At 44.6% G+C, this 26222-nt stretch overlaps 1 protein-coding gene across 1 annotated transcript in view; it reads right to left on the bottom strand.

The window, feature by feature from the left end:
• The window catches only part of CHRM1 (cholinergic receptor muscarinic 1), a 216799-nt gene that overhangs the window by 36726 nt on the left and 153851 nt on the right, over positions 1–26222 (bottom strand). The gene's annotated exons all lie outside the window — the stretch shown is intronic.

Below are 26222 nucleotides of genomic sequence, written 5' to 3' on the forward strand. Positions count from 1 at the left end.
GGTATATATATATATATACAGTGGATATAAAAAGTCTACACACCCGTTAAAATGTCAGGTTTCTGTGATGTAAAAAAATGAGACAAAGATAAATCATTTCAGAATTTTTCCACCTTTAATGTGACCTATAAAATGTACCACTCAATTGAAAAACAAACTGAAATCTTTTAGGTGGAGGGATGAAAACAAAAAAATAAAATAATAATGTGGTTGCATAAGTGTGCACACACTCATAACTGGGGATGTAGCTGTGTTCAGAATTAAGCAATCACATTCTAAATCATGTTAAATAGGAGTCAGCATACACCTGCCATCATTTAAAGTGCATCTGATTAACCCCAAATAAAGTTCAGCTGCTCTAGTTGGTTTTTCCTGAAATTTTCTTAGTCGCATCCCACAGCAAAAGCCATGGTCAACAGAGAGCTCCCAAAGCATCAGAAGGATCTCATTGTTAAAAAGTATCAGTCAGGAGAAGGGTACAAAAGAATTTCCGAAGCATTAGATATACCATGGAACACAGTGAAGACAGTCATCATCAAGTGGAGAAAATATGGCACAACAGTGACATCACCATGAACTGGACGTCCCTACAAAATTGATGAAAAGACGAGAAGAAAACTGGTCTGGGAGGCTACCAAGAGGCCTACAGCAACATTAAAGGAGCTGCAGAAATATCTGGAGTACTGGGTGTGTGGTACATGTGACAACAATCTCCCGCATTCTTAATATGTCTGGGGTATGGGGTAGAGTGGCAAGACAAAAGCCTTTTCTTACGAAGAAAAACATCCAAGCCAGGCTACATTTTGCAAAAACACATCTGAAGTCTTCCAAAAGCATGTGAGAAAAGGTGTTATGGTCTGATGAAACCAAAGTTGAACTTTTTGGCCATAATTCCAAACGATATGTTTGGCTCAAAAACAACACTGCACATCACCAAAAGAACACCATACCCACAGTGAAGCATGGTGGTGGCAGCATCATGTTTTGGGGCTGTTTTTTTTCAGCTGGAACTGGGGCCTTAGTTAAGCTAGAGGGAATTATGAACAGTTCAAAATACCAGTCAATATTGGCACAAAACCTTCAGGCTTCTGCTAGAAAGCTGAACATGAAGACGAACTTCATCTTTCAGCATGACAACGACCCAAAGCATACATCCAAATCAACAAAGGAATGGCTTTACCAGAAGAAGATTAAAGTTTTGGAATAGTCCAGCCAGAGCCCAGACCTGAATCTGATTGAAAAATCTGTTGGGGCTGTGCACAGGAGATGCCCTCACAATCTGACAGATTTTGAGTGTTTTTGCAAAGAAGAGTGGGCAAATCTTGCCAAGTCAAAATGTGCCATGCTGATAGACTCCTACCCAAAAAGACTGAGTGCTGTAATAAAACCAAAAGGTGCTTCAACAAAGTATTAGTTTAAGGGAGTGCACACTTATGCAACCATATTATTTTGATTTTATATTTTTTCTTCCCTCTACCTAAAAGATTTCAGTTTGTTTTTCAATTGAGTTGTACATTTTATAGGTCACATTAAAGGTGGAAAAAGTTCTGAAATTATTTATCTTTGTTTTATTTTTTTACATCACAGAAACCTGACATTTTAACAGGGGTGTGTAGAGGGTGTTTTTATATCCACTGTACATACTCACATACGTTTTCTGCTTTTGTACTACATCCAGCAGTTGTACCACATTCTGATTACGCTATTAGATAAGAATGCCCTTGTGCACACTTTCCTACCACTCTCAGAAGCTTTTCTGGAAGTCTGCGTCTGTGAGGTTATGTTTAATGACTTTTATATCATCCATAGGAATGTGAAAGTAGAACTCTTAACACAACTACACTCTTCCTGAAATGCTATTAAAGCAGATGAAATTTCTGTACACCTGTTTTGTATCTGTGTGAGATTATGTTGAATGACCTACGAGAAAAGTTCATAAGGGCTTGATGTGAATACCTAGGGTGCCCAGGACTGGGTCTACGGCACTTTAAGTGTTAAACAGAGGATACTATAGTGGGACTATAATGTAGAGCAGCGAGGCACAACCTGTGGCTGAGGGGCTACATGCGGCCCTCAATGCCATTCTGTGCGGCCCCAATCATCTGTATATGTATGCCTTGTGGCTGTTCACATGTATTTTTCATATATTCTCCCATTAAATGGAAATTCTGGAAGTGTAACCAGACATTTATGGTATACAGCGATCCCTCGAGATACAATGGCATCAGGATATAATATTTTCAACATACAATGTTTTTTTGGGGGGCCATCGTAACTTGAAACTAGACTCAACATACAATGCCTCAGATTAGATCCAGCTATGGACATGGACATTTCTCTGGTAAAACACCATTTATTGGTTGCCTAGCAGCTCCTCTGTGGTACTACCTCTCCTGTACCGCCCCCTGTCTGTGCCAGGATGAGCTGCTTCTTTGGACACTAGGTGATTTGCAGATTTTTTTTTACTTTTGTGGTACATGAATGTACTATGCAAGACCCTGAAGAAGTTCCTTCCCTCACCATAGAAAGTGATTTACAGCTACTAGCATCTATTCCTGTCTTTTTTTTTTTTTACATTACATAAGGACTTGCCTTATCTTTCTTGGGTTATCTGCTTATTTTTCTTAAGCCTTCACTTTTTCTTTTATTTTTGGATGACTTTTTTGGGCTTTCGAACCAATTACTGGTTTTCCATGGAGTTTTGAACTCAAGTTACAATGGTTTCAACTTAACAACCAATTAACATTCAATGTATACGGTATGTACAATATGCCACAAATACAGTACACTTGGTAATACCCCTTTAAGTTTTACTTTTGGCCCTTGGAATTGCTTCAGTCATGCATCCAAGGCCAAATGTACCAAAACTCCAATAAACAGTATTTTCTTTTAACCAAGTTTATTTAAAGGGGTTTTCCCATCTCAGACGCAGCCAACAAAATGAAAAAGGGCGCACTGCGCATGAGTGGCCAACCTCCATTCATTTTTATGGGGCCGTCGAAAATAGCTGAGCTCAGTTATTTCAGTCAGCCCCATAGGATTCACTGGAAGCAGTGGCCTCGCAAGCGCGGTGCATTTCCATTACTTTCTATGGGGATTTTGAAAAATAGTTGTGTGCCGCTTGGCTATTTTCGGCAGGTGAATATGAATGCTTGGTGGTGGCCGGATGCAGCACCGCCGGCCACCACTTTGCCGGATTCATTTTCAGCTGTGTTTACGAGAGGTGGGACCCGCATCTATCAGACAATTGTCTGAGATGGGAATACACTTTTAATACGTATGTATATATAGAATATTACAGCCGAAATGTGGGACTTGACCTATGGTGTATGGACTGTAAGTGAAAGGTTATAACCCAGCAAGATCATTTCTTCATGGGCCGTATATAAGATTCTTATGATTAAACACATAGAACATTGCTATAATATCTGACTTGTTTGGCACACTGGACCAGTTGTCAACCTTATTATGGGGTCCTCAAATACTGCATTTAAAGGGGTTGTACAATGTTTTGAATTTATCTCTATCCAATGGACAGGAGATAACTGACCACTTGAGTTCCAATTGCTGGAAACCCCACGATCCTGAGAATGCGTGCCCTGTTTGCCTGATGTGAAGGCATTGGTGGTCCAACGTGTGCCTTTTTGCTCCATTCATTCTCTATGGGACCGCTGGAGATAGCAAAGTACATAGAGGTCCCATAGGGAAAGAATAATATGTTAAGGATGGGCCCTGCCGCTCCATTAGATCAGGGGGACAGAACCCCTGTTCTTGGGATCAGTTGAGGTCATCATTAGCTTTGACCTGGGAACAACACCATAGGCACACTAGGCATGGACTGCCAGTTAGGCATCATGGCTCACTGAATGGTCACACAAGGCTTTCAGAACTCCCCTGAGATGTAAATTCTCTTCAGTACATTAATATATTCCAGTGCAGAACATTTACCTAACCTCTTCATGAATTATGATGTGTAAGCAGATTCACATTTAGGTATGTCATGAAGGAACTGGGGGGACCACTAATGTGCATGGTCCTCATTTCCTAAATATGGGTGTCTATAAAACTTATGCTGTGATATGACTTCATAACCTAATTTCACAAAAACTGTTCTCCTTCTCAGATAACACATGAGCTGGGACTAGGATGAGTTTCTGTGACCATCTGACCTACAGACTGAGAACAGGGAACTGTAATAGCAATATGTCTGCGTGGCCCATAAATCAAAAAAACGTAATTACCAACATGTTAACGCTGAATTATGTCACAATTAAATTGATAAATTGCTACTCATACGCAAAGTGCTCACACATTGACAGCTGCCTAGTAGGACAGTAGGTACCAATACTTCAGAAATTAAGGGACTTAACAAATGTTTGATTCCATATAGAAGAGCAATATAGCGGACACAGTGATACTGATCCCAAAAACACACTGTTTTATTATAAGGGATCCAGTCTCTTTCATAATCTCGTATATGAGTCGTGGGTCATAATACATTTTTGATTCTGGTATTTACGATAAGGTATCAGAAGACCTGGCGTAGCTTTTGACTCTAAGTAAACAGTGCTTTTCAGTAATAGGGAGGGGTTGTATGGAGTAAATGGTGACATGATGCGTGTATTTATACACATGAAGAAATGAATGATGAAGTAATAGAAAGCTCAGCAAGCCTCAGAGACCCACCCGTCAGCAGTGCTGTTTATGGACTATACTGTGTGAGCAGTGACGTCCTTATAAAGTCAGCACTGGCAGAATCTGTTTTATGAGCCTGCATCGTTTAGAAAGGGAGGAAAGCATTATGGGTACCGGCCAAAATACCAACAGGGTACTAGTAGCATAGGAAACCAGCCTCTTTAACCATTTATTGCCTAATGCCACACAATTCAAGTGTAACTGAAATGATTCTCAGCATACCTCCTGTCAAAGGAGACCCTTACAAGAAATTGTAAGATGCATGAGGAGGTCCTCAACTAGCAGAGGAAGGTCATCAACATCTAAGCAGTTGGAGTCCAACTCTCCACCCTCTCACTGATCAGCGGTTCCCTGTAGCCTCCAGAGCTGGAACTAGCACTAAGTGGAGCCAGAAACAGCTCTGTTCAAATTGTAGTGACCATGCCAGGTGCTGAAGTGAATGGGAGCTGAGCTGCAGTAACTGTGCGCCGCCACTACACTTTGAATGGAGCTGTGCTACTGGCTCTGTTCAAAGCGCTAGTTCCAGTTCTGGATCCTGCAGAGAACAGCTGATTGGTGGGGGCTGTTGGATTTCAACCGATTCTTCAAGATAGGCCATCAGTATCAGGAGCCTAAAAAAAAACCTCCGGCATGGCTATTTTGGCAGACAAGTGGAGGATCGGCCGGACACAAACCGCAGCATGCAGCGGTTTGTGTTTGGCTGTTTCTCCGCTTGTCTGCAGGAATGCGTACGGATCTCCGTCAGACATTCCGTCCACATCCTGCAGTGCTGGATCCAGAGAATTCCGGCAGGCTGTACTCTGCTGGAACAACCTGCTGGAGTTCACACCGGAGATGTGACAGTAGCCGAACTCTGCAAAACCACAGTTTGGTTACAGAAAGAAAATATTAGGTGTTTCCTACTTAGGGCTCATGCACATGGCTGTTGCTCGGCTGTGCCCGTATTGAGGCCCGCAAATAGCAGGTCTGCAATATGAGGGCACCGCCCATGTGCTCTCTACATCACAGATGCAGACCCATTCACTTGAATTGGTCCACAATCCGGATGGTGCGGAGTGCTTCTGTGGGGTTTATCTCCGTGCCTCCGCACCACTATTTTTTTTGCGGTGCAGATGGATCACAGACCCATTCAAGTTGAAGGGGTCTGGATCCATCTGCGGTATCCGCATGGATGTTGCCTGTGCATTGGGGACCGCAAATTGCGTTCCCCAATGCATGGAACGGCCAAGCAATGGCCGTGTGCATGAAGCCTTATAGGCAGGCTCAGCAACAGAAAATGTAGCTGTACTGCCAGAAGCATAATTTGGACCCAATGCAAAATCTATAACAGGTTTATCACTTACCATTTGCCATTTATAATACTGATGTCTTCTATTGTGGCACAGAAGCCTTCAGGCACCAAGGCCTGGGCAAGGCTGCTACCCATAAACCTGCTATTGCTATATCCCTGTCTACAGTATCTGGCACCATCAAACATCTAGATTATCTCAGCTTCCTGAGTGTGACATGAAAGAGTTTTACGGTTATTGTTACACCTCAGTTTTCCAGTTTTAAGCAGAGTTAAGTTTTACACAGCAGTTGGGCGCTGGATGACGTACAATAACTGAGGCCACATGACATCTCGTAAAATATAGTCCCATTTCTTCCTTTTATATAAATATCCCGCCATGTTTGTTTATCACACTACGTGTTTAATTAGAAGGAAACGCCAGCTAGCTTATACTGTAATTCAGAATATTTTTAGCTAGATTTACAGAATAAATTTATTCCATTAAAAGTCTATAAAATGTTTATTTTTATAAGGTGTAAAACTTCAGTTCAGTTTATTACTGCCTTGTTTATCCCATCACCCCGCTCCAAGACTCTATAAAAATGTTGTAGTAGTGGAAGTAGCATAGTTTGTATAACAGTGCAGATATAATGTCCCAGAAGTCCTATCTCAGGCCTCTTCCATGCCTTACGGCCAATACTTTCAGTGACAGTACCATTTTACCCGGGGATGACGGAGATCTTCCACATGTGTGCCATCACTACCGCAGCATGGTAACCAGTATATAAAGCTATGTGATGTGTGTAGCTTTATATGCTAAATCACGTACTGCAGAAATGGCTACAGTATAAAGTCATCTTTTAGTCATCTGAAATTATACGTGTAACTTAAGTAGATAAGGCTATAGTTGTCAATGTCTTCTCGTTACTTATATTACAGTGCTTTGAAATAGTATTCATACCTCTTGAACTTTTTAACATTTTTTCACAAACAAATATATTTATGGGGATTTTATTTGATAGATCAACACAAAATAGCAAGTATGTGTGAAGTAAAAAGAAAATGATACACGTTTTTCAAAATTTGTATTGAGCCACCTGTACTCTGATACCCCAAAATAATATCCAGGGTTACTAATTGCCTTCAGAGGTCACCTAATTACTAAATAGAGTCCACCTGTGTGTAATTTATTCTCAGTACAGCTGTGAAGGCCTCAGAGGTCATCAAACAGCCTCATCAAAACCAAGGAACACACCAGACAGGTCAGGGGTAAAGTTGTGGAGAAGTATACAGCAGGGTTAGGTTCTAAAAAAATATCCCAAGCTCTGAACATCTCATGGAGCACTGTTCAATCCATCATCTGAAAATGGAAGGAGTATGGCACAATTACAAACCTGCCAAGGCATGGCCGACCGCCTAAACTAAGAGCTCAGGCAAGGAGAGCACTAATTAGAGAAGAAGCCAAGAGGCCAATTGCCAGAGATCCACAGCTCAGGTGGGAGAATCTGTCCACAGGACAACTATTGGTCGCGTACTCCACAAATCTGGCCTTTATGGAAGAGTGGCTAGATGAAAGTGATTTTTTTAAAGTAAGCCATAAGAAGTCCCGTTTGCAGTTTGCCATGTAGGGGATGCAGCAAACATGTGGAAGAAACTTCTCTGGTCAGATGAGACCAAAGTTGAACTTTTTGGTCTAAATGCAATACACTATATGTGCCAGAAGACTAACATTGCACATCACCCCGAACACAGCATCCCCACTGTAAAATGTGGTGGCAGCAGCATCATGACATGGGGATATTTTTCTTCATCAGGGACAGAGAAACTGGTCAGAGTTAATGGGAAATTGAATGGAGCTAAATACAGGGCAATCCTTGTGACAAACCTGGTGGAAGCTGCAAAAGACTTGAGACTGGGGCAGAAGTTCACCTTCCAGCAGGACAACGACCCTAAACATACAGCCAGAGCTACAATGGAATGGTTTAGATTAAAGCATATTCTTGTGTTAGAATGGCCCTGTCAAAGTTGGGCTGGGGGGTGGAATTGGAAAAATTATTCCACCAAGTTTTATGGTTTTGTCCCTACGGCGTAAAAATGACCTGCGGCTTCGAAACAACCAGACAGTATGGGGAAGAGCGATGACACTAGTGATCGCTCCTCCCCATACTCTGGAGGAGCTGAAGGAGATTGGTGCATGAAAATGCTTCTTTCCCGAAGATTATCATCCCGTGTAAAGGGACCTTTAGTCTTCCATCTGGCTGATCATATATGAGTATGAAAAGGTGCAAGTGCCAGCTGCTATTGCATTTTTGTAAAAGCATAAGCAAAAAGGATTGATATATTAGCACTGTGACTAGAGGTACGCTGATTGTTTTCCTTTTTTCGCCACTTTACAGATTAAAATTCACCAAAAGCTGCTATAAAATATCAGGAGACTGACTCTTCTCATGGACAGCGACCTCTTTATTTTACTTAGATTTAAAAAAAAATAGTAAAAAAGAAAGAAAAAAATTAATGATTGCTCTTCTACTTCTGTTTGTGTAATGCTCACATAAATCTCGCATGGGTTTACACTGAATCTAGCGCTTGTTTTCATTTATTTGAAAAATGATGTAATGCTCCAAGTATAAAATCCAAGTAAAGGGGCTCCACTTAGCTTTAGGATATTCAGTAAAGGATTCACAAGTGGAGTATGGCTGCTAATACCTTCATGGATCTGAAGTAAGGGGATGCCCGTTCCCTGTGCCTGCCAGAAATGTGTTGGCACGTGCATGGTTACCAACCACTAAAGTCTATGGGGGATAGAGAGCTGTAACTCCCATAGATTATAATGGATATGCATATGCATTTGTTACCTGGATTTTTTACAAAATCACAGAGGTCAGCAGCCTCTGGCACTTTGGAAACTACAACTTCCAGCATGGACACTAGCTCGGCTGTTCTTGGATCTCCATTAGAAGTGAATGGAACATGCTGGCAGTTGTTATTTCATAACAGCTAAAGTGCCAGGGTTTGCTGACCCTGATGTAGAAGGATTTGTATAAATGTCCGGCTCTCGATAGTCAATTTTGTCAGGGATTATCAGAGAGGCTGAAGGACGCTTTGGCCTTTCATGAGAATCCTGAGTCACTATGTCTCTTGCAGTAGGCATTGATAGATGCCTGAGAGAGAAATCTAGGGGCCCCCACTCTCAGGACGTACTTTTATTGGGCAGACTAGATGGGCCAAATGGTTCTTATCTGCCGACATATTCTATGTTTCTATGTTTCTATGTGTCCTACAGACTATAATAGAATGCCTGCATTCTTCCAGAACTTAGCACCAATGATGGGCCTGGCCTCCATCTTGCTCCAGTAGACACAGCAAAGGGCAAATTACATTATAAGTAGAGTTGAGCGAACACCTGGATGTTCGGGTTCGAGAAGTTCGGCCGAACATCCCGGAAATGTTCGGGTTCGGGATCCGAACCCGATCCGAACTTCGTCCCGAACCCGAACCCCATTGAAGTCAATGGGGACCCGAACTTTTCGGCACTAAAAAGGCTGTAAAACAGCCCAGGAAAGAGCTAGAGGGCTGCAAAAGGCAGCAACATGTAGGTAAATCCCCTGCAAACAAATGTGGATAGGGAAATGAATTAAAATAAAAATTAAATAAATAAAAATTAACCAAAATCAATTGGAGAGAGGTTCCATAGCAGAGAATCTGGCTTCCCGTCACCCACCACTGGAACAGTCCATTCTCAGATATTTAGGCCCCGGCACCCAGGCAGAGGAGAGAGGTCCCGTAACAGAGAATCTGTCTTCATGTCAGCAGAGAATTAGTCTGCATGTCATAGCAGAGAATGAGGCTTCACGTCAGCCACCACTGCAACAGTCCATTGGCATATATTTAGGCCCAGCACCCAGGCAGAGGAGGGAGGTCCCGTAACAGAGAATCTGTCTTCATGTCAGCAGAGAATCAGTCTGCATGTCATAGCAGAGAATGAGGCTTGACGTCAGCCACCACTGCAACAGTCCATTGGCATATATTTAGGCCCAGCACACACACAGGCAGAGGAGAGAGGTCCCGTAACAGAGAATCTGTCTTCATGTCAGCAGAGAATTAGTCTGCATGTCATAGCAGAGAATGAGGCTTCACGTCAGCCACCACTGCAACAGTCCATTGGCATATATTTAGGCCCAGCACCCAGGCAGAGGAGGGAGGTCCCGTAACAGAGAATCTGGCTTCATGTCAGCAGAGAATCAGTCTGCATGTCATAGCAGAGAATGAGGCTTCACGTCAGCCACCACTGCAACAGTCCATTGGCATATATTTAGGCCTAGCACACAGGCAGAGGAGAGAGGTCCCGTAACAGACAATCTGGCTTCATGTCAGCAGAGAATCAGTCTGCATGTCATAGCAGAGAATGAGGCTTCACGTCAGCCACCACTGCAACAGTCCATTGGCATATATTTAGGCCCAGCACCCAGGCAGAGGAGGGAGGTCCCGTAACAGAGAATCTGGCTTCATGTCAGCAGAGAATCAGTCTGCATGTCATAGCAGAGAATGAGGCTTCACGTCAGCCACCACTGCAACAGTCCATTGGCATATATTTAGGCCTAGCACACAGGCAGAGGAGAGAGGTCCCGTAACAGACAATCTGGCTTCATGTCAGCAGAGAATCAGTCTGCATGTCATAGCAGAGAATGAGGCTTCACGTCAGCCACCACTGCAACAGTCCATTGGCATATATTTAGGCCCAGCACACACACAGGCAGAGGAGAGAGGTCCCGTAACAGAGAATCTGGCTTCATGTCAGCAGAGAATCAGTCTGCATGTCATAGCAGAGAATGAGGCTTCACGTCAGCCACCACTGCAACAGTCCATTGGCATATATTTAGGCCCAGCACACACACAGGCAGAGGAGAGAGGTCCCGTAACAGAGGATCTGGCTTCATGTCAGCAGAGAATCAGTCTGCATGTCATAGCAGAGAATGAGGCTTCACGTCACCCACCACTGCAACAGTCCATTGGCATATATTTAGGCCTAGCACACAGGCAGAGCAGAGAGGTCCCGTAACAGACGATCTGGCTTCATGTCAGCAGAGAATCAGTCTGCATGTCATAGCAGAAAATCAGGATTCACGTCACCCAGGACTGTAAGAGTCCGTTTTCATAAATTTAGGCCCAGCACCCAGGCAGAGGAGAGAGGTCCCTTAACAGACAATCTGGCTTCATGTCAGCAGAGAATCAGTCTTCATATCATAGCAGAGAATCAGGCTTCACGTCACCCACCACTGCAACAGTCCATTGGCATATATTTAGGCCTAGCACACAGGCAGAGCAGAGAGGTCCCGTAACAGACAATCTGGCTTCATGTCAGCAGAGAATCAGTCTGCATGTCATAGCAGAGAATCAGGCTTCACGTCAGCCACCACTGCAACAGTCCATTGTCATAAATTTAGGCCCAGCACCCAGGCAGAGGAGAGAGGTCCCGTAACAGACAATCTGGCTTCATGTCAGCAGAGAATTAGTCTGCATGTCATAGCAGAGAATCAGGCTTCATGTCAGCCACCACTGCAACAGTCCATTGGCATATATTTAGGCCTAGCACACAGGCAGAGGAGAGGTTCATTCAACTTTGGGTAGCCTCGCAATATAATGGTAAAATGAAAATAAAAATAGGATTGAATGAGGAAGTGCCCTGGAGTCCAATAATATATGGTTATGGGGAGGTAGTTAATGTCTAATCTGGACAAGGGACGGACAGGTCCTGTGGGATCCATGCCTGGTTCATTTTTATGAACGTCAGCTTGTCCACATTGGCTGTAGACAGGCGGCTGCGTTTGTCTGTAATGACGCCCCCTGCCGTGCTGAATACACGTTCAGACAAAACGCTGGCTGCCGGGCAGGCCAGCACCTCCAAGGCATAAAAGGCTAGCTCTGGCCACGTGGACAATTTAGAGACCCAGAAGTTGAATGGGGCCGAACCATCAGTCAGTACGTGGAGGGGTGTGCACACGTACTGTTCCACCATGTTAGTGAAATGTTGCCTCCTGCTAACACGTTGCGTATCAGGTGGTGGTGCAGTTAGCTGTGGCGTGTTGACAAAAGTTTTCCACATCTCTGCCATGCTAACCCTGCCCTCAGAGGAGCTGGCCGTGACACAGCTGCCTTGGCGACCTCTTGCTCCTCCTCTGCCTTGGCCTTGGGCTTCCACTTGTTCCCCTGTGACATTTGGGAATGCTCTCAGTAGCGCGTCTACCAACGTGCGCTTGTACTCGCGCATCTTCCTATCACGCTCCAGTGCAGGAAGTAAGGTGGGCACATTGTCTTTGTAGCGTGGATCCAGCAGGGTGGCAACCCAGTAGTCCGCACAGGTTAAAATGTGGGCAACTCTGCTGTCGTTGCGCAGGCACTGCAGCATGTAGTCGCTCATGTGTGCCAGGCTGCCCAGGGATAAGGACAAGCTGTCCTCTGTGGGAGGCGTATCGTCATCGTCCTGCCTTTCCCCCCAGCCACGCACCAGTGATGGACCCGAGCTGCGTTGGGTGCCACCCCGCTGTGACCATGCTTCATCCTCATCCTCCTCCACCTCCTCCTCATCCTCGTCCTCCTCGTCCTCCAGTAGTGGGCCCTGGCTGGCCACATTTGTACCTGGCCTCTGCTGTTGCCAAAAACCTCCCTCTGAGTCACTTCGAAGAGACTGGCCTGAAAGTGCTAAAAATGACCCCTCTTCCTCCTCCTCCTCCTCCTCCTCCTGGGCCACCTCCTCTTCCATCATCGCCCTAAGTGTTTTCTCAAGGAGACATAGAAGTGGTATTGTAACGCTGATAACGGTGTCATCGCCACTGGCCATGTTGGTGGAGTACTCGAAACAGCGCAACAGGGCACACAGGTCTCGCATGGAGGCCCAGTCATTGGTGGTGAAGTGGTGCTGTTCTGTAGTGCGACTGACCCGTGCGTGCTGCAGCTGAAACTCCACTATGGCCTGCTGCTGCTCGCACAGTCTGTCCAGCATGTGCAAGGTGGAGTTCCACCTGGTGGGCACGTCGCATATGAGGCGGTGAGCGGGAAGGCCGAAGTTACGCTGTAGCGCAGACAGGCGAGCAGCAGCAGGATGTGAACGCCGGAAGCGCGAACAGACGGCCCGCACTTTATGCAGCAGCTCTGACATGTCGGGGTAGTTGTGAATGAACTTCTGCACCACCAAATTCAGCACATGCGCCAAGCAAGGGATGTGCGTCAAATTGGCTAGTCCCAGAGCTGCAACGAGATTTCGCCCATTATCACACACCACCAGGCCGGGCTTGAGGCTCACCGGCAGCAACCACTCGTCGGTCTGTTGTTCTATACCCCGCCACAACTCCTGTGCGGTGTGGGGCCTGTCCCCCAAACATATGAGTTTCAGAATGGCCTGCTGACGTTTACCCCGGGCTGTGCTGAAGTTGGTGGTGAAGGTGTGTGGCTGACTGGATGAGCAGGTGGAAGAAGAGGAGGAGGAAGCCGAGAAGGAGGAGGTGGCAACAGGAGGCAAAGAATGTTGCCCTGCGATCCTTGGCGGCGGAAGGACGTGCGCCAAACAGCTCTCCGCCTGGGGCCCAGCTGCCACTACATTTACCCAGTGTGCAGTTAGGGAGATATAGCGTCCCTGGCCGTGCTTACTGGTCCACGTATCTGTGGTTAGGTGGACCTTGCCACAGATGGCGTTGCGCAGTGCACACTTGATTTTATCGGATACTTGGTTGTGCAGGGAAGGCACGGCTCTCTTGGAGAAGTAGTGCCGGCTGGGAACAACATACTGTGGGACAGCAAGCGACATGAGCTGTTTGAAGCTGTCTGTGTCCACCAGCCTAAATGACAGCATTTCATAGGCCAGTAGTTTAGAAATGCTGGCATTCAGGGCCAGGGATCGAGGGTGGCTAGGTGGGAATTTACGCTTTCTATCAAATGTTTGTGAGATGGAGAGCTGAACGCTGGCGTGTGACATGGTTGAGACGCTTGGTGACGGAGGTGGTGGTGGTGGTGTTGGTGGTACATCCCCTGTTTGCTGGGCGGCAGGTGCCAACGTTCCTCCAGAGGCGGAGGAAGAGGCCGAGGCGGCAGCAGCAGAATAGGCCGAGGCGGCAGCAGCAGAAGAGGTAGCAGGGGGAGCCTGAGTGACTTCCTTGGTTTTAAGGTGTTTACTCCACTGCAGTTCATGCTTTGCATGCAGGTGCCTGGTCATGCAGGTTGTGCTCAGGTTCAGAACGTTAATGCCTCGCTTCAGGCTCTGATGGCACAGCGTGCAAACCACTCGGGTCTTGTCGTCAGCACATTGTTTGAAGAAGTGCCATGCCAGGGAACTCCTTGAAGCTGCCTTTGGGGTGCTCGGTCCCAGATGGCGGCGGTCAGTAGCAGGCGGAGTCTCTTGGCGGCGGGTGTTCTGCTTTTGCCCACTGCTCCCTCTTTTGCTACGCTGTTGGCTCGGTCTCACCACTGCCTCTTCCTCCGAACTGTGAAAGTCAGTGGCACGACCTTCATTCCATGTGGGGTCTAGGACCTCATCGTCCCCTGCATCGTCTTCCACCCAGTCTTGATCCCTGACCTCCTGTTCAGTCTGCACACTGCAGAAAGACGCAGCAGTTGGCACCTGTGTTTCGTCATCATCAGAGACATGCTGAGGTGGTATTCCCATGTCCTCATCATCAGGAAACATAAGTGGTTGTGCGTCAGTGCATTCTATGTCTTTCACCGCTGGGGAAGGGCTAGGTGGATGCCCTTGGGAAACCCTGCCAGCGGAGTCTTCAAACAGCATAAGAGACTGCTGCATAACTTGAGGCTGAGACAGTTTCCCTGGTATGCATGGGGGTGATGTGACAGACTGATGGGGTTGGTTTTCAGGCGCCATCTGTGCGCTTTCTGCAGAAGACTGGGTGGGAGATAATGTGAACGTGCTGGATCCACTGTCGGCCACCCAATTGACTAATGCCTGTACCTGCTCAGGCCTTACCATCCTTAGAACGGCATTGGGCCCCACCATATATCGCTGTAAATTCTGGCGGCTACTGGGACCTGAGGTAGTTGGTACACTAGGACGTGTGGATGTGGCAGAACGGCCACGTCCTCTCCCAGCACCAGAGGGTCCACTAACACCACCACGACCATGTCCACGTCCGCGTCCCTTACTAGATGTTTTTCTCATTGTTATGGTTCACCACAACAACAAATATATTATTTGGCCCAATGTATTGTATTCAAATTCAGCGGGATATAAATTTGAGGCCTAGTATTTAGGCGCTGGGTGACCGGTATGGATTTAGTGACAGAATTAGACTTGGAAATGCACAGAAGCGTGTGTGTGAAGTTATTCTGAATGACCCTATGTGCACCTTCAATATGATCTACCCTTTTAGGGATAGATTTCAAATAGCTCTGATATAGCAGAAACGACTAAATTATGAAATTGCTAAATTGGGAATTGTATTTCAACCCAGAACAAGAAATGTGCTTGAACGGACACTAAATAACTCGCCCAGCTACAGCACTAAGGACAGATTTAGCGGGATATAAATTTGAGGCCTAGTATTTAGGCGCTGGGTGACAGGTATGGGTTTAGTGCCAGAATTAGACTTGGAAATACACAGTAGCGGGTGTGTGTGAAGTTATTCTGAATGACCCAATGTGCACCTTGAATATTATATACCCTTTTAGGGATAGATTTCAAATAGCTCTGATATAGCAGAAACCACTAAATTATGAAATTGCTAAATTGGGAATTGTATTTCAACCCAGAACAAAAAATGTGCTTTGACGGACACTAAATATCTTGCCCAGCAACAACAGTACAGCGGTAACGAGAGATTTAGCAGGATATAAATTTGAGGCCTAGTATTTAGGCGCTGGGTGACAGGTATGGGTTTAGTGCCAGAATTAGACTTGGAAATACACAGTAGCGGGTGTGTGTGAAGTTATTCTGAATGACCCAATGTGCACCTTGAATATTATATACCCTTTTAGGGATAGATTTCAAATAGCTCTGATATAGCAGAAACCACTAAATTATGAAATTGCTAAATTGGGAATTGTACTTCAACCCAGAACAAAAAATGTGCTTTGACGGACACTAAATAACTTTCCCAGCTACAACAGGACAGCGGTAACGAGAGATTTAGCGGGATATAAATTTGAGGCCTAGTATTTAGGCGCTGGGTGACAGGTATGGGTTTAGTGACAGAATTAGACTTGGAAATACACAGTAGCGGGTGTGTGTGAAGTTATTCTGAATGACCCTATGTGCACCTTCAATATGATCTACCCTTTTAGGGATAGATTTCAAATAGCTCTGATATAGCAGAAACCACTAAATTATGAAATTGCTAAATTGGGAATTGTATTTCAACCCAGAACAAAAAATGTGCTTTGACGGACACTAAATAACTTTCCCAGCTACAACAGGACAGCGGTAACGAGAGATTTAGCAGGATATAAATTTGAGGCCTAGTATTTAGGCGCTGGGTGACCGGTATGGGTTTAGTGACAGAATTAGACTTGAAAATACACAGTAGCGGGTGTGTGTGAAGTTATTCTGAATGACCCAATGTGCACCTTGAATATTATATACCCTTTTAGGGATAGATTTCAAATAGCTCTGATATAGCAGAAACCACTAAATTATGAAATTGCTAAATTGGGAATTGTACTTCAACCCAGAACAAAAAATGTGCTTTGACGGACACTAAATAACTTTCCCAGCTACAACAGGACAGCGGTAACGAGAGATTTAGCAGGATATAAATTTGAGGCCTAGTATTTAGGCGCTGGGTGACAGGTATGGGTTTAGTGACAGAATTAGACTTGAAAATACACAGTAGCGGGTGTGTGTGAAGTTATTCTGAATGACCCAATGTGCACCTTGAATATTATATACCCTTTTAGGGATAGATTTCAAATAGCTCTGATATAGCAGAAACCACTAAATTATGAAATTGCTAAATTGGGAATTGTACTTCAACCCAGAACAAAAAATGTGCTTTGACGGACACTAAATAACTTTCCCAGCTACAACAGGACAGCGGTAACGAGAGATTTAGCAGGATATAAATTTGAGGCCTAGTATTTAGGCGCTGGGTGACAGGTATGGGTTTAGTGACAGAATTAGACTTGAAAATACACAGTAGCGGGTGTGTGTGAAGTTATTCTGAATGACTCAATGTGCACCTTGAATATTATATACCCTTTTAGGGATAGATTTCAAATAGCTCTGATATAGCAGAAACCACTAAATTATGAAATTGCTAAATTGGGAATTGTACTTCAACCCAGAACAAAAAATGTGCTTTGACGGACACTAAATAACTTTCCCAGCTACAACAGGACAGCGGTAACGAGAGATTTAGCGGGATATAAATTTGAGGCCTAGTATTTAGGCGCTGGGTGACCGGTATGGATTTAGTGACAGAATTAGACTGGGATATGGCCAAAAAATAACCACACTATTGCTGGTTAAATGCACTTGGTGACGGGCGCAGCTTGCCCCTGATGTAGTATATGGCCAAAAAATGAACAGACTATTGCTGGTTAAATGCACTTGGTGTCACAGCTTGACCAACCACACTACTGAGGGTTAAATGCACTTGGTGACGGGCGCAGCTTGCCCCTGATGTAGTATATGGCCAAAAAATAAACAGACTATTGCTGGTTAAATGCACTTGGTGTGACAGCTTCACCCTGATGTAGGCTTTAGCCAGAAAACAACCACACCATTGAGGGTTAAATGCACTTGGTGACAGGCGCAGCTTGCCCCTGATTTTGTATATGGCCAAAAAATGAACAGACTATTGCTGGTTAAATGCACTTGGTGTGACAGCTTCACCCTGATGTAGGCTTTAGCCAAAAAACAACCACACCATTGAGGGTTAAATGCACTTGGTGACAGGCGCAGCTTGCCCCTGATTTTGTATATGGCCAAAAAATGAACAGACTATTGCTGGTTAAATGCACTTGGTGTGACAGCTTCACCCTGATGTAGGCTTTAGCCAAAAAACAACCACACCATTGAGGGTTAAATGCACTTGGTGACAGGCGCAGCTTGCCCCTGATTTTGTATATGGCCAAAAAATGAACAGACTATTGCTGGTTAAATGCACTTGGTGTGACAGCTTCACCCTGATGTAGGCTTTAGCCAAAAAACAACCACACCATTGAGGGTTAAATGCACTTGGTGACAGGCGCAGCTTGCCCCTGATTTTGTATATGGCCAAAAAATGAACAGACTATTGCTGGTTAAATGCACTTGGTGTGACAGCTTCACCCTGATGTAGGCTTTAGCCAAAAAACAACCACACCATTGAGGGTTAAATGCACTTGGTCGCAGCTTGTGCTGGCGCACCACAAGACACAAAATGGCCGCCGATCACCCCAGAAAAATGTGACTGACAAACGGTCTGGGCAGCCTAAAAACAGTGAGCAATTGAGGATCAGCAGCTCAATGATCCACAGCTGCAGATCGATCAGTTAATCAAGTCCTTTGGAGGAGTTAATCTGCCTAATCTCGCCCTACTGTCGCAGCCGCAACCTCTCCCTACGCTAATCAGAGCAGAGTGACGGGCGGCGCTATGTGACTCCAGCTTAAATAGAGGCTGGGTCACATGGTGCTCTGGCCAATCACAGCCATGCCAATAGTAGGCATGGCTGTGATGGCCTCTTGGGGCAAGTAGTATGACGCTTGTTGATTGGCTGCTTTGCAGCCTTTCAAAAAGCGCCAAGAAAGCGTCACAAAAGCGCCAAGAAAGCGACGAACACCGAACCCGAACCCGGACTTTTACGAAAATGTCCGGGTTCGGGTCCGTGTCACGGACACCCCAAAATTCGGTACGAACCCGAACTATACAGTTCGAGTTCGCTCATCCCTAATTATAAGGCGTTCTTCACCTGAGCGATAGTGATATCAGATTGTACCCTATTAGACATGTATTATAATCTTATTAGTATTTGCAGGGTTGGTAGAGGGGGTTCAAGCTTTCAGAGCCATTATCCACTGAAATTAAAGGGGTTTTCTGAGATATTTTACCTGATGACCTATCCTCTTTATAGGCCATCAGTATCTGATCAGTAGGGGTCCGACATCCGGCACCCCCACAATCAGCTGTTTGAGAAGGCTCTCAGTAGCGTTGTGGTCTTCTTTCAGCTTACCAAGCACAGCACCATTGTTTAGTGGCTGTGCTTGGTATCGCAGCTCAGCCATATTCACTTCAATGGGGCTGAGCTGCAACTAGGCCACGTGATTGATGAACGTGATGTCACATGGTCTAGCAGAAGCTGGAGAAGGCTTTTGCACTACAGTGAGCGCCGATGTCTTCTCAAACAGGAATTGGTGGGGGTCCCGGGTGTCAGACCCCACCAATCAGATACTGATGACTTATCCAGAGGATAAAAAAATGAAGTGTAGCAGCACAATGGAAAAAATTGTAATAAAGGACCATTCCTTAATGTGGTGGTGCCAGCCATGTTGGGAGTCAGTCCTGCACTCCCCTAAACATGAATAGATTGGTAAAGCCTTGAGAAAGACCACACAGGTCGAAACATCACATTGCTTTGGTGAATAAACCCTTGGATATTGAAGACAAGAGAGTGCTGCGGTTTCTTTACCAGTTTATCCAGAGGATAGGTCATCAGTTTAATACCTCGGAAAAACCCTTAAATGCTCACCCAATGATTGCAGAGGCTGACTGCATGGGCATCTTAGAGGCTGTCCACAATAAAAAGTTACTTCAAGGGTTTATTCATGTTACTGTTATGCTTTGCTCTTATCAGACCTCCATCTCTGTTTCTATGGTCTTCCAACTAAATCTTACAAACACCTTGGTCCTTTCACACAAGCAGATATTCTGCCTGTAAACAGGCGCTGATTGATGGTGTAGCATGTTGATCAGTGCTTACTAAGTACCATTTACATTCGGCAATTATCTTTAGTATATGGATGTACGATTGTTAATATGACCATTCACCCCTATACTTTTGGCATTTGTCGATATTATTAGAGGGATAATTTTTAATGCTGTTCCAGCAGCAATGATCAAGCAAACAAACAAACGTTCTGACCATCAGCCCATGTAAAAGGTCCTTAACACTCTATTCTTCATTTGCCCAGATACAAAGTGTTCTAATCTTCAAAAACTGCCAAGGTTAGGACAAATATAAGACTTGGAGGATAACACAAAGCATATCCCATTCATCCTGGAAGGAGAACCAAATGAGAACCATCTACCAGTCACATAGCACTCTTGCTTACCACTAGTGATATTGAGGGCACTCACAGTACATAACATCACAATAATGAGCCATGAATAATGTAGCCGGTGAGTAAAAGGTATTGCACAATGAAAAAAACAGAGAGCCATTTATAGTTGTTGCAAAATCAGTGAGGAGAGGATTTGGTTTACAGTCACAATCCACCAGTTCCTGCATATCCGCACCAGAATGTACTGCACAAATGCTAAGTAAACACATTACACCAGGCAGAAAGTGCCAACAGAAATGAACTCAGGAAGCCTCAGGGTCTCAGAAAAGTCTTTCATGAGCGAGGAGAACATTTGTACCTGGCTTCATTATCTCATCACGTATTTGCCATTACAATTAATGGAAATTAGTTACGTAAAGCTTTTTTTTAGTTCGCTACTTATTTGTATGGAGGGTTCTTGATGGATACATTCTGTGTGGCCTCAATTGTTATCATGACTATTTTGCTAGCACAAGTGAAGAGTGAAATGGCACTAACCACCCAACCAAGATAATGAAATGGGCTTTATTAATGCATTACAAGTTGCCAGAAGTTAATATTGTTCATGCAAGATTAGCCAAGACAGGAAGCCCGGTTCCATTTTGGGCTGAAAACTTTCCACTTGAGCGATAATTTTGCAGTTTCCTAAGATTGCACAATTTCAGTGTTCGTATTCAAGGCTGGGTAGTTTGGTGTAATACACATTTCTCACTGTAATTAGGATTTCCAAACTATGCCTTCGAGTTTTCTATATAAAAAGAATGATGTCATTATGTGTATTGTAACGCAACTTCCTTTGTGTAAATTTCATGGAATTATCAGTGTTCTATTTAGAAAGATTATGAAGCCACCAGCAGACATGAAGAATATTAGCAGCAGATCAGAGCATTTTTGGCATTGTGGAGCTCTTGATGAACCATCGTCCACATAATTCATTGCGTGTGACACGGAAATGTTGAAATATTCCTGTAAATAAACTGTTCTTAAGTGCAAATATAGAAAAACCAAGCAAAGTGAGGATATTATCATATGAGAAATAGTTCATATACGCTGGGAAGCCAACTGGCAATAGACCAGTCTTGTTAATGGTGATGAGGGATAGCACTTGGAGCCAGAGCATCCAGAGCATAAAACGAGGTTCCTTAAAGGGGATTTCCCGGAGTTCAATACTTATGATATAGCCTAAGGTAAGACCATTATTATCTGATCTGTGGGGATCTAAAGGTGCATTTAGACGCACCAATAATTGTCCACATTATCGGGAACTACGGTTCCTGTGAACGGTCGTTCCCCATCATCTAGACATCTAAATGTGCCGCCGATCACCTAATGAACAAGTGAAACACTCCCTATCCACTTCTTGGTCCAGCAATGACATTCAGACATAGGGACATGTGATCGCTGCAGCCAAGTACTAGCTCCAGTGGTTGACCTGCTAGGAAGGGCATTACGGGTTCTCCAGACTTTGTGGGGTTTCGCTCTAGTAGATAGGGTAAGCGGGCGCAGTACAGAGGCAAAATACAAGTTCCTAACTCAAAACGTCAGTGTTTATTCACACTTGAGGCAATTGCACAAAACAGCACGTAACTTTGCAGTCTTGGTGTTAATTAACACACAATGGAAAGTTCATATAACACAAGTCACCTTGTTGGCAGTTATGCCTCCAGTAGTCCACAGCAGGCTTTAGGGGGACTGTTTCCCCAGCATGCAGCTTTCAGCCCTCCAGCATGACACAAAGCCTCAGATCCCAAAAACAGAGCCATCTCTGCTAAGCCCAGCTGCCTATTTAAGGACAGCCAGGTGCTGCCAAAACCTGGACCAGCACTTAAACTCCAGTCCGGTATTTGACCTCACCTGGCTGGAAACCAGCCCAGCCGCACATTCTGGGAGGAAAATACCGGCCTTGACAAGCCCTCACTGTGTCACAACGTGTACTGTCCTTTCCCAGGCTACAGAATGCTGGCTTCAGTTTTGTCTGACTTTCACACAAGTGAGTTTTCCGCGTGGGTGCAGTGCGTGAAGTGAACACATAGCACCGCCACTGAATTTTGACCCATTCATTTTGGTGGGTCTGTGCACATTTTTTTTCATGCATCCTTTCTGCATGAAAAAAATCGTAGCATATTCTATATTCAGTGTTTTTCACGCAGCCTTGGCCTGTCGTGGAAAAAACTGAAACACTGAACGCAATTGCAGACAAAACTGAACTTGAAATTGCTTGCGAAATGGTGAGACTTTCACTGAATGCACCCTGAACGCATCCTGAACCAATCTGCATCGTTTGTGTAAAAAGAGGCCTAATATTGCAATTTTTCTGAACCAACTCTCATTTGTAGCAATAGGTATATAACATCCCAGAGTTATGTTACTCAACTCTTTTACCCTGCTACAACCTGTTAAAGGGAACCTGTCACCAGTTTTATGGTGTCCTAACTAAGGGCAACATAAATAAGTGACTGATTCTCTTAGCAAAATGCTGTGTCCCTTTATTTAATTGACCCAGTCAATCTGCCAACATCTTGTATTGAAAAGCTCCAGCTGATAATGATGAGTCCTGAATATTCATGAGCTCCTGACTCTCCCCACCCACCTGCTGCTGAATGACAGTTTTTTTCCATATAAATCAGCAGCAGGTGGGCAGGGGAGTGGCTATAGCTCTGAATTAAATATACGCTGGACTCAATGACATCACGCTGGACTCCAATCAGCTCATTAGCTTGCGGCAAGGGGCATCTTTGTGTGTATATTATCAGGTAACCATCTGTCACACCAGTAAGTGAATACATCTAAGGTACTTTTTAGTAGTTAATGATTGTAGATAATTAGTTAGATTATAATCAAATATCCACATGACAGGGTCCCTTTAAGTGTATTTGTACTGTCATCTTGTGTAATTTAAAATCTCATCCTCAATAATGTGCATTTTCTAAGCCTGTTACATATATTTGCTGTAATTTCCATGTACACCAGCAGGTGGCAGCAATGTGTCAGCAGGACCTTAGAACAGTTTAGCATATCTAGACTGGAATAGTACATTCCAGTTTAGCTCCCCCTCTCTGAGCAGAAGTGGGCTGTCCCATGTCCTGTCTCATGGGGAGGAAAGAAAGTTATAGTTAGTGTGCCAGCTACCCCTGCTTGGGGAAGGCTGTGCAAGTAGGAGCTCCCATTAATAGGGATCCAGTCAGGACTTTGTCTCGGTTGAGACCAGAGAGCATTCCCAGTCTGAGCCCTTCAGCCTCAGCTGGTTGACAAGCAAGCAGCCCCTCCAGATCTCCAGGAAGAGCCATTCCCTGTGAGCACAACTGTGAGTACCATCCAGAGACCAGGAGAAACCAAATTCCTCCTCAGCTAGTCAGTCCCATACACAGCAGAAGATAGACAGAGCAGAAGACAGATTCCTGCCACATATTACAGAGCCGTAAGCAGACGACTAATCCTGCAAGAGAGCTCCAGGCACATGCTAGATGCAGAAGAGATATTGATCCCTGTCATACATTGCCAAATACCTGCTGGGACCCAAAAGACTATTGCTGTATCTAATATGGATTAATGCTGCCTCCAGTAAAGACAAGTTGAACTTTATTACAAGTCTGGATCTCATTCATTGCTACCAAGTTCCTCAATTACTCCTACTAGCAACACACTCATTTATTGCAAGTGAGCCAGGATCCAGGAGCCCAGCCGTACCAAGGTAGGAGACACGGTTGACACTATACCTACTGCTACACAGAGACATTACCCCCCTCTGGCATTCCTAACCTGGTACGTGAGTTGCAAAACCTTAAAGGGCCCTGAGACTGTACCCTGCGCACGCTGCAATTGGCGTCACGAACAAAAACTCTTAACTATCATTTACACCTGACCCAGTCAGTGCATATTATTGCGCCAGTGTGCATTAGTCCAATCCGGCTTACTGCAGGTATATATTATGGAATTTCATACAAGCCATTCTCCCACCAGTTGTGGTTGCATGCAGTCAGAATTGACTACTTAGCTGGCTGTGTGAAGTCACAAGAGGGACTGGCATTTTATCATCCTGTAAAAGGAAATGAGTGAATAATCCAGCATAGGAGTATTTCCTCTCCCCAGTGTATACTGCTGCTGGTCTCCAATTAAAGTTTTATTGTGACAGATCAGCAAGATATAAATCACTGATCACAGGGGGTCTAAGCAGTTTTTTCCCCTAACCAGCAAACAGCTCACCCACGTGCACAACCTCCATTGAAATTAATGCTAAGCACTCTCTGTCAGCAGTGTCGGGGCAGCTATGGACATCATAGAACTCCGTGCACTTCCAGAAAAGCAGTGTTTTTACAAGAATGCAATCTGCATCTATGTAGAACGTTATACATGTCTCAATTCAGCAATGTGTGACGTTCAAACAGACCCAGTCTTAAGTGTTATTCTTGTCTGGTTATGACATCTGTACTTGCCTCACTCACACATGACACAGAAGAAGAACCTCAATCGCATTATTTAAGAGTGATCATTTGATTAAAGAGACGGACTAGGGCTCCCTATACACATAACAGCGTTCAACCAGCATCCATCATGCAACAAGCATGTGTTTTCAGTATGAAGAGGAGGATAAGGTTGCTGCCAGATCCTTATCTCCCCCTTATCCCCTGACATCTGATGTTGGGGGAGAGTTAGGAGGCCACATCTACTGTGTATAGGCAGATTATGAGTACATAAAATGTAGCGCCCTGGAGCTAGGTTACTTTGAAATCTGGAGGTCTGTGGATATTTGCGCCTATTGCTGCTATGCAAATCCATCAACAAACTACTTTATGGCACTTTGAAGGGTTAACGAGCAGTGTAATTTATGCTGTTTGCACTTGTACTGTTTTATACAGTTGAATTACATTTTATATTATGTATCCTGTTCATTTGCACTGTTACTGCACTCTCTTTGCATTGAATTGTAGAAAGGGTTAATGCAATGCAGTTCACACTAAGAAACTTTGGTCTGTGCACTTAGAAGCTAGTAAGATCTCATAAGGAACTATGCAGAGCTAAGTTGTCAGGCTGTTTGTCAAAACTGCTTAGTCATTCCTATTGACTTGTATTGAGGCCAAATAGAAGATTATGGCCACCTTGAACTGCAAAAGTGTTTCTATTAGGCTGTGCTTCTCCAGCTTCATCCATCCCACTAGATGGTTGTGGAACAATTAGAAACTGTATAAAAGTAGACCACTAGATGGTTGTAGAACAATTAGAAACTGTATAAAAGTAGACCACTAGATGGTTGTAGAACAATTAGAAACTGTATAAAAGTAGACCAGTCAGAGCACCTAGATGTCTGCCAGATAGGTACCAGTGTTTAGACTGCATGAGTAACCAGAAGAAGATCCTTAGATGGGGATACCCTGCCAAAGTACCTGGGACATCAGATCTTTGAACAAGGAGCCAGACAGATAACTGAGCCACAGACCCTGGGCCACCAGTCCTTTGGTCCGGGTATGAGGCTTCTAAGAGAGGGACAGCTAGCTCAGGCTTTTCCTCAGCACATAACCTTCTGATACCCGATGGGAAACTGGAGAAGCCAGCTCAGTTCATTGCCTGTGCTGTTTTGCAATTGAATTCTTCCAGTAAAAAAGCACACTGGTTTACTGCAGACCCTGACTCTCTGGACATATTTCCCATCAGCGTGCACCACACCTTACCATCCTTTCTGGAGAGCATCAGCATGTGGTGACACCTCAACAATGTCTGAGAGACCCAGCGTAGCATTGGGGACTACCTCACACCTGGCCACTGCAAACTTGCACCTACCTTTGCTGCATATTAAAATTTCTTCCTGACTTAAGACAATTATCTGTTTGCAGGTAGACAAAAGAGTAAGGAATGGTCCTTCACCCAGTGTCCATCTATGCAATGTTGTTTAATGCAGTGCTGTTTACTGTGATCACAAGTGCTTGCCAATACCATAGTAATGGTATATATACACTCACCTAAAGAATTATTAGGAACACCATACTAATACGGTGTTGGACCCCCTTTTGCCTTCAGAACTGC

The sequence above is a fragment of the Bufo gargarizans genome, chromosome 10, assembly GCF_014858855.1.
Source record: "Bufo gargarizans isolate SCDJY-AF-19 chromosome 10, ASM1485885v1, whole genome shotgun sequence".
Lineage (NCBI taxonomy): Eukaryota > Metazoa > Chordata > Amphibia > Anura > Bufonidae > Bufo > Bufo gargarizans.